This window comes from Peromyscus eremicus, chromosome 3, assembly GCF_949786415.1.
Source record: "Peromyscus eremicus chromosome 3, PerEre_H2_v1, whole genome shotgun sequence".
Classification (NCBI taxonomy): Eukaryota; Metazoa; Chordata; class Mammalia; order Rodentia; family Cricetidae; genus Peromyscus; species Peromyscus eremicus.
The window spans coordinates 25,641,807-25,651,823 of record NC_081418.1 but is presented as its reverse complement, the minus strand read 5'-3'; the positions used below and the strand labels follow the sequence as shown (position 1 = coordinate 25,651,823).

Below are 10,017 nucleotides of genomic sequence, written 5' to 3'. Positions count from 1 at the left end.
TTTACCTCATTATTTCAAATCTATTGTTGATGTAAAACATGCTATCTCTTCCTTGGTCCTAAGATATCCTGAACTTTAAGTTATGTTACAATGGGTAATCTAATCACCTCATGGGAAGCAAATATTCACATGTTCTTCATTTTATTACTCTTGCTTGCTTGTCCTTTTAAAAATTAAAATAAAAAAATTCATGATGAGACTGATGCAAACACCAGTATTAGACATCGGAAGCAATGGTCTTAAGATTAATTAAAGACTTCAAAGACTAGATAAAATTGTCTATGACATTTTTTTTAACCTGGAAAGTGTAGTGTAGCATTTCCACATGACTTTTGAATACACCATTATCTCATTTAATGACTCATAAAATTACTATTTTAACATTTTTTTGTTTATATTTATGTTCTTGGTTTTTAATGAAAAATGTGTTTATTGGGATGATTCCCACTCATCCTGAATCAGGTGCTATCAGTTCTGCTTCCTCCTGAAGGAGTATCTTCTGTCAGCCTGGCTTTTCTTCCTATGGGGCTGACAGAGGACAGTGGAGCAGCCAACACAGAAGACTACCCGATGTGCATGGCTAAAGACCATGGGGATTTCATAGAATCCTGAGCACTTCACCTCCATAAAGTAGGAATTGGGCTCTGTCCTAGATGCTTTTTCTTGTGTTTTCTCTTCTCCTCTTCTGGAGAGGGATGAAGGAGATCCTTTGCAAGAGGCATGGTCTCTTCATGAGGTCATCATCTCTGGAATAAGCAACAGTTGTTATTTTTGACATTGGGGTTTCTCTGCTTTTCAACACTAATAAATTTCCTTTGAGGTTAGGTTTTTATTTTGTAGGGTTTTTTTTTAGTTTAGATTTTTAAAAGTAATGGTTTACAATTTGCTTCATTTTTGTTTATTACTTTTTAATGTCTATAGTTTGCGTTTATTGAGATCATTCTTTTTTCTTACCCAGATAGAGAAATCTTTTTCAGGTTGACTTTCTATGTCCTGTATACCGTAGCTGCCACCACTGCTTTGTGTTTATCATCACCCACTATATACATTGTTTGCAGTTTTGCCACATGGCTGCTACTTTAGGCATTGCTAATTATGATTTTTCTACTTAAAAACTAAATACCAGTTTTGTCATTAGTAATGATATGTTCAAATACAGACACGTTCCTACTTTTCTTTTATCTCCTCCAATAGAATCTCATCTCATCTCTGCAGCAGATTCTCCCTTAAATTGCCCCTTCCTGTATATAGAGACTGTGCAATTCTTATCTTCATTTGAAAATATTTTAGTGTTTTATTGTAAGTTTCTCCTGTGTCCGGGGATAACTTACAAAACATGCAGCACAATCTTAATCCAGAGGTTTCTTAGCTTGAAAATATAATGCTACTGTCAATTTTGAGAATTAGAAAACTACAGCTCGTGTTTCTTAGTATATTGTCTATAGAAGCCTCTCTACTCCAGTGGAAAGTAGAATGATTCAGATAAAAAACAGAGGGACAAGAAAGTCCTAAACAATTTGTGTTGACCCCTTATAGAAAACATGTGATGGCTTATAATATATAAGACACTTTATTTAAAGGACTTATTAATTTTGTTTGCCTTTGATTGTCCATAGATTTCTCTCTCAACGACCATTTAATGTCTTTAATTAAAGTTATGCTTCCTCCATTTGATAGAGTTAGGACATTCATTCCATAGGCTGAACAAATGGCCTTCACTACAGTGATCAGATTACTGCTCATAGAATTTGTATTTAAACCCACTGCATTTGTGGTAGAGCTCGGATAAGATATCCCCACTCCAAGGCCTGCTTTAAAATATATTGGAGTAGAGTAAGTTGCTAACAAATGCATGGAAGGCAGAACTTGCAGTGAGGAATCAGATTGAAAAACACTCATGCTCCATGAATAGTGGTTTGCAAAAGCCATAAATGACTTTGCACTAGAAAATGACATTCAGATTTAGCTTTAGGGCAGGTACATCACCGATAGTTGAAGGGAAAACACTAAGGTAAAGGTGAAAAGTATTTCCAATACTAACATAGTTAATTAAACTCATGGTAATGTAACCCAGAATGGCCAAGAAACAGCAAAGCAATAACGATGGGAAAGCGATGTTCAGAGTAAACAGAAGACAAGGTAAAAGTAGAGACAGGAAGAATCAATTTAAAAAACTCAAAGAGTGCATTTATGGTTGGATACAACACACTCCAAAGGAGGGCTTTTAAAAGAACATGGGTTTGTTTTGTTTTGTTTGTTGGTTGGTTGTTTTTCACATTTAGGTGTTGAGAGCTGTGTTTGTTGGGAACCATTGGAAAGTTATAGAGAACATAACACTACTTAGTAAGAAAATAAAATAGGGTGAATTCTTTGAGATAACACCAAGAAACAACAAAATAGAAGGCAGTCCAAAACATGGGGAAACAAAGGCAGGGGATCAAGCATGGAAGAAATAGGAAAGTACCACACTTTGCTTTTTGCAGTCCACTCCTTTCATAACATTTCTCTTGGGCTTTAAAATGTACATTTTTTTTCATGTGCTTGTAGTCTCTGCATGAAAATATAAGATTAAATAAAAAAGCTAGACTACAAGTTATGCTTTCTTTTTCCTAAAGTAAATTCTTGAAAGGAAGATTACAGTGAATAGCAGGGCTGTTGATTTAGCATGGAACTTTATTTAGACAACTCACCATGTAATGCACCTTACAGAAAACTGCAATGACAGTTAATGCAATTTCAGGAAACTGAAACTTCTGACTAATCCCCACAGGGCATCGGGGGCACATCTCTTCTTAATACTTAAACTCCATAAACTCCTCAGAAAAAGAGATAAGGTGAAGGGGGACAACAAGATGCTTATCAGAAAGTCAGCAAAGTTTTTCAACATTTCAAAACTGTCTATGAGATAACAGATGCCAGTTGCCACGAAATGTGGATGGTTGGTGAAAATCCAGAAAGACACTGCAGAGTGGGCTCCTGAACCATGCAGACTTCAAGATTTTAGGTGACCTTCAACTACATGTGTTGACTATTCTAGCCGGCCAATTAAATTCATGTTATTAAAATTGTCACATTAGTTCTCGGCAGAAATAAGTTTTTAATGTGACTTTCATTTATATCTTATCTTGGGAAACCACAGCAGATGGTTTTATGAGACTTGGCTTATAACATTTCTCATGATATATTTCATTCCTCCTTACATTTTAAACATGGGTTTTGAGAGGCGTGTTCTTCAAAAGTGAAGGCAGAGGAATAAAAGTAACTACCTGAGCAAAAACAACATTTTGATCTTATTTTTGTATAAAATTAGAGAACTAAAGGATACTTATTTGTAACTCATCTTATTAAACTTGGAAAATACGGCATTGTACATATGTACACATCTGTATATCTATAGCTGAATCAGTTTCTGTAATAAAAGTAGTTTAGGGGATAACGAGATGGGGTGGCTCAGCATTAAGGCCCTTGTAACAAGGCTTTGGGACCTGAGTTCAATTTCTGTGACCCACATGGTAGAGAAAAACAAATCCCACAAATTATCCTCTGACCTCCACATGTACATGATGGCATGCTCATACAAATATTTACACACACACACACACACACACACACACACACACACACCTACCTATATACATATACAAAATAAAAATAAGATTTCAAAATATTAGGAAAAACTTATCCAGATTGATGATAGGCATATCTATCAAGCTAACAGTTCTCAGCAAAAATTTTAAGTAAAAAAGTCATAAAAATTTTATTAAAAAATTTTAAATTTCTCCTGACAGAAATATTCCTGCTGTTTTAAGATCTTATTTTATACAAGGTACTGCTACATGAAATGCTAAATAAAGCTTTAAATGATGTAACATAAAAATCTTCAAACTTTCAGCATGAAATCATTCTATGCAAGGTAAAGAACTGGTTGTATGCTCCAAAACTAACACCAGTGTTCTGTATAATGTGCCCATTGTTCCTTCTACATCAATTTTGCTATTCAGAGGATATCAGCTTACAACTCAATTCCCTTGAATAGAGCTTTATTTGTTTTACTTTTTCTATCTTGCTGGTTGTGTTGGCTAATTTCATGTCAACGTGACACAGAGTAGAATCATCTGAAAGGAAGGAACCTCAATTGAAAAAAAAAAATGCCTCCATAAGATCCACCTGTAGGGCATTTTCTTAGTGATTGGTGGGAGGGGATCCAGCCCATCGTGGGTGGTGTTAACCCTAGGCTGTTGGTCCAGGGTTCTATAAAGCAGGCTGAACAAGCCGTGAGGAGGAAGCCAGTAAGCAGTACCCATCATGGTCACTGCATCAGCTCCTGCCTCCAGATTCCCAGCGGTGGTTTGAGTTCCTGTGTTGGCTTCCCTCAGTGGACTGTGACTGAAGAGATGTAAGACAAATAAACTCTTTCCTCCCCACATTGATTTTGGTCATAGTGTTTCACAGTGGTTTACTAAATATGCAATAAAAATCAAGACCATGTCATTTATTTTCTTAAAATTTTCCATACAGTACAGCAATAGTTGGGTTGTTTAGTCTGATTTTTCAACCACATTCAGTTATCTTCTTCATAAAACACTCGGTACTTTTGGCTTAAACAGTGCATCCTCTAATTTTGCCTCTGTTTAGAAGTCAAAAAATTTTAATTTGTTCTTTTAACATCACCAAATTCTTTCAGAACACATTTGTGTCTCCTTATCTCCTATCCCTTTATCTTCATAAGATTTATTTTCAAATAAATCTTGAAAAAAATTCAAAATAAAATGCCAAGGAGCGTTTTTAAAATAATTTGTTGTATTTGATACTCAGTTACAACAAATCAGAGACATTGAAGTTCATAGTATATATTCCCTGATAGCAGGGAAAGCTTTTAAGGCACATTGGAAAAAGTGATAGAAATGATTGAGCCTGTGTTTGCCTTAGGAAACTATACAGGAATTTCAGACAGAGGGGAATAAGGTGAGCCTCCAAAGAAAAGATACTTTTTGGTTCGGTTATAAAACATGGTGACATTGATACTCAGCCAATGTGAAGTTTCAATTAAACAAGATGAGTAGATTCCTGACAGGTGCTTCATCACATTAGTAAAGAGTCCAGTACTATGCATTTTAAAATTTGTTAGGAAGAGAGAGATGGTTTGTTTCATAATAGGGAGAAGGAAAATAAAAGACTAGTAAATATGTAAATACATTTACAGCATCATTTATATCAGATAAATGTACCTTTTATTTTTAAAGGCAAAAAAAAAAAAACCCAGAAATGGATGATTTGCCTTCATGAATCTGCCTGACTTCAGTGGCCCATTATATGGTCTTTCCTCTTCTACCCTTGTCCTCTACATTACAGTCAGTCATCAGGGTGTGCCCCACTTAGAGGTCTCCAAAGGCTTCCCTGCTCCCTGACATTGAAAGCAATGTCCTACACGAAGGGTCGATTGCCCATCTTATCTAATTTCTTCAGTCTCTTCTCTGTGCTCAGCATGATGGCCTTTATGTGGTTCAGTGACACCACTTAAGTCTCTTGCACTCACTTCCCCATGCTGGAGAGTGCATTCCTTCATCTCTCTGGGGGACTGAGGCTAGTTGGTAATTCAGGGCTCTGCTGCAGTGTTACCTGTTCAGGGAGGCCTTCCATTTAATTGCCTCTTCACCCAGAATTATTTCCAATTATCTCCCTTGGTGTCGTATTCCTCATGGTACTTACTGCTATTTGAGAGCTATTTGTTTATGTTACTGTGCTTTTCTTGACAGATTTCTCTCCCTAGAATACAATAAAAATAACAGCTAACATTTATTCCCCACTTGTTTTCTGGTACTTATTTTGTATTTATTCAGTGATCACTATGAGCATGTATGAATTGATTTAGCTTAATCTGGAAGAGCATCAAATGTTTATTTATACTACTGTCTCATACACACACACACACACACACACACACACACACACACACACGCACACACGCACACATATACAAATATAATGAAATGTGACCAACAAGAGATTAAAATCTGCCTTCACGTGAGTGGTAGAACAGCCTGACCGCTGAGCTTCTGAGTTTACAATTTACATCATACTTTAAGTCTCCATTGAATGACTTCCTTGGAAATGTATAGGAAGATCATGCCTCACTGTGTGTACTCTAATAATTGTTAATATTTTAAAAACTATCCTAGGATCGAAATAGCAAGCAAAGGTATAAGCAGCTTGGGTAGCAGCTGAAGGGAAGGGATTTTGCTGGCAGTAAATAAAACCAAATGGCTCTCAGGGAAAAAATGGGACATGTGCAGAAAATGTTGAATACTTTATAAATATAAATCTGGATAGGCCAGACTATAAAGATGATATTCCAGAGATTAGGCAGTGAGAATGGAGTCAATGTGCTTGAGTGGGAAGGCAACAATATAAAAGGTATGCTTTAAAGAAAAAATGTGGCCTAGTACAGGGCAGAGGTCATGGTCTGTAAGTGTTTGCTTTGATCCCTAGAACGCACACTAAAAAATAAATAAGCAAACAAACAAGCATTGCACACACACTTGTAATATCAGTGCTAGGGATATAAATAAAAGTGGATCTTTGGGGCTCCCTGGCCAGGCAGGCTAGCCTACTTCAAGAGTTCCTAGAAATTTGAGAGACCTTCTCAGAAAAATTGGGTGATGCCTGAAAAAACACAGGAGGTTTTCTTCTGCCCTCCACATGGAGGACACACACACACACACACACACACACACACACACACACACACACAGTGGAAAGGATGAATATATAAAAATAATGTGGCAGAAATGTGGAAGTACATCCAGCTATATCACTCATACAAAAAATAAGCAAGAGACATCCCTATCATAGAGAACATGGATTCATAGGAATTCCTGGTTTATTCAACTGTAGATGAATTGCTAAATGCTCTTATTAAATTAAAAACCCAGAGCCAGATATCAGGGTTAAAACTTGAGAGATCAGAGAAATAGGAAAAGCCACAAGCCAACCTCACTCACCTCACCGACACCTCAGCTTCCAAAGAGCTACTTCCTGTATACCCACACCTATATGCCTTTCTGTTCTACTATCTCATTTGCTCTCCTATCCAGCTTCATCACTTCCTCTTCCTGCCCAGCTCTGTCACTTCCTGTCTGTCTGCACAGACTGTCAGACTTCCATGGTTAACTAGTGTTGGAATTTAAGGTATGTGCCACCATGCCTGGCTCTGTTCCCAGTGTGGCCTTGAACTCACAGAGATCCAGACATATCTCTGCCTCCCAAATGATAGGATTAAAGGTGTGTGCTACCATTGCCTGACTTCTATGTTTAATATAGTGGTTGGCTTTTTCCTCTGATCCTCAGATAAATTTTATTGGGGGACACAGATAAAATATCACCACATTCAACACAAAGATTATTCTAAAGATGTATAATTGTATGATGTAGTTGCCCACCAGAAGGAAATGGAAAACAAAGGAAACCAAACTTGTAAGCAAACTATGTAGGTTTGGTGGTGATTTTGATTTTGTATTTACAATTTTTCAGCAATTTAGAATATTCAGTTGCAATTCCAGAAGGCACTGATACATGAAGCCAGTGTTTGTGAGGGGTCATGGTTGAGTCTGATTTGCTATGTAATAGACTGTCAAACTACCTTCCAGAGTTGCTGTACCATTTTGCACTGTTATCATCTATGAAGCATTTTTGTTGAATGTCTTCACTAGCATTTTGTGTTGTCTTTAATTATTATTGAACGTGAGCAGATTTTTAATCATTGGGTACTGATATTTCATTGTTCTAATCTGAATTTCCCTGATAACATATGATATTGAGAAATGTTTTGCATGCTTATTTGTAAATCTGTGTGTTTGCTTTAGTGAGGTATCATTTATGTATTTGTGCCCATTTTAAGGTTAGATTGTTTCCTCACTGAGTTTTAAGAGGTTTTATATAGTCTGGGTGTACTGGTTAGTTTCTGTCAACTTGACACAAACTGGAGTCACAGGAGAGGAAAAGGAATTGAAGAAATGGCTGCCTCAGATTGCTCTGTGTGTAATTTGTGTGGAGCAGTTTACAGATTGATGATTGGTATAGAAAAGTGCAACCTGATGTGCTGGTACCACTCCTGGGTGGGTGGTCTTGGGTTACACAAGAAAGTAAGCTGAAGACCCAGTAAACAGCTTTCCCCCACTGTTCTTCCTGGTACCACTCCTGGGTGGGTGGTCTTGGGTTATACAAGAAAGTAAGCTGAGGACCCAGTAAACAGCTTTCCCCCACTGTTCTTCCTGGTACCACTCCTGGGTAGGTGGTCTTGGGTTACACAAGAAAGTAAGCTGAGGACCCAGTAAACAGCTTTCCCCCACTGTTCTTCCTGGTACCACTCCTGGGTGGGTGGTCTTGGGTTATACAAGAAAGTAAGCTGAGGACCCAGTAAACAGCTTTCCCCCATGTTCTTCCTTTGTCCTGTTTGAGCTCTTGCTCTGACTTCCCTTAAGGATTGACTGTAACTGGGATATATAACGCAAACAAACCCTTTCTTTCCCAGGTTTGGCCATCATGATTATCACAGAAAAGAAAGCAAACTAGAACAGTGGGTAACAATTAGTCGTGAACTTTGAAAATATTTTACTCTAAGTTGACTTCGCGTCATCTTGATAGGACAAAGGAGAGAAACTTATTTTCATGAAGTGAGGTTTGTCAGTTACTTCTTTCACATCTTTTATCTTTAATGTTGTATCTTAAAAGTGAGTTTTATGCCTAAAGTTATTTAGATTTTCTTCTGTTATTATGTAGACCTTTTGTATTTTACATTTTTACTTAATTTAAAATGTTCACTACTATTTCTGTTTTCCTGTGTAGATATCCACTTTTCTCAGAAGCATTTGCTCAAAAGACGGTCTTTTCTTTCTTGAATATCTTGCTTTAATTTTAAACACCGGCATTATACAACTCTAACATGAGGTTGACAGTGTTGGATCCAGGAACATAGATCACTTCATTGTCTCTTATCAATTTCTTAAATTATCCCAGAAAATAAACAGCTTTAATTTTCTATATTTGAAATGTGTGGTGGTTTGAATGAGAATGGCCTCCACTGACATGTATTTGAATGCTTGTCCTGCCACCCCCGCCCACCCACAGTTGGTAGAACTATTTGGGAAGGATTAAGAATTCTGTCCTTGTTGAATGAGGTATGTCATTGGGAGTGGGCTTTGAGGGTTAAAACCCACGTCATTCCCAATGAGCCCCTCTCTTTCTGTCTGGTGATGTGGATGAGATGTAAGCTCTCAGCCAATGTTCCAACAACATGCCTACCCTCCTGCTGTCATTCATGCTTCCTAACCTGAGGCCCATGGACTCTACTGCCCTCCAGAACCCGAGCCCCAAACAAAATGCTTCCTTTTATAAGTTTCCTTGGTTACATGGTTTTACACAGCAATAGAAAAATAACTAAGGCCAAGTGTTCATGACTAATACAAACTTAGTAGAAGCTGTAAAGCTGAGCACTGTATCTTTTGGTACTAATTTGTCTGAGGAACACTATCTCCTGACCACTACTTGCTGAATGTGAAGGATTGAGGAGATTAGTGATACCATGCCTGCAATGGATTATGTCATGTTTTAATGTCTGCCTTTTGGAGGTAGAAGAAAAGAGATCAAAGGAGGGACCCATTAATATCATATTAGTCTACAAGTTAGTTACTACACTCAAACTACAGCAAGTTCTGTCTGTTCCTTTGTTTTCAAAAGGTGGTTGCCGTTTTTCTTAGCAAGATGTCTGCATAAGAAACTGAGGGAGTTCTGCAGCTGCAAGATAGCCTTCTCAGCTTCCCCTTAGCTTCATCTTCATCACAATTTTAGAGTCCTCTTTCTGCTTTTTTCCTAAGGTAAAAACCATATCATGAGAGAGTTGATGTATGACAAGCTTAGTAACCATGTTCCTGGCAGAAAAAGTGAAAGAGGCAAGGGGACAAAGTTACCTCTCTAGCCAAGCTTCACCTTCTGTTTTATGAAGGAATTTCTCCCCCAGGG

The 10,017-nt window shown here is 37.5% G+C and overlaps 1 pseudogene; it reads right to left on the bottom strand.

The window, feature by feature from the left end:
- Positions 1-468: 468 nt before the first annotated feature.
- Positions 469-722, bottom strand: LOC131906678 (small ribosomal subunit protein eS27-like; annotated as a pseudogene).
- Positions 723-10,017: the final 9,295 nt, after the last annotated feature.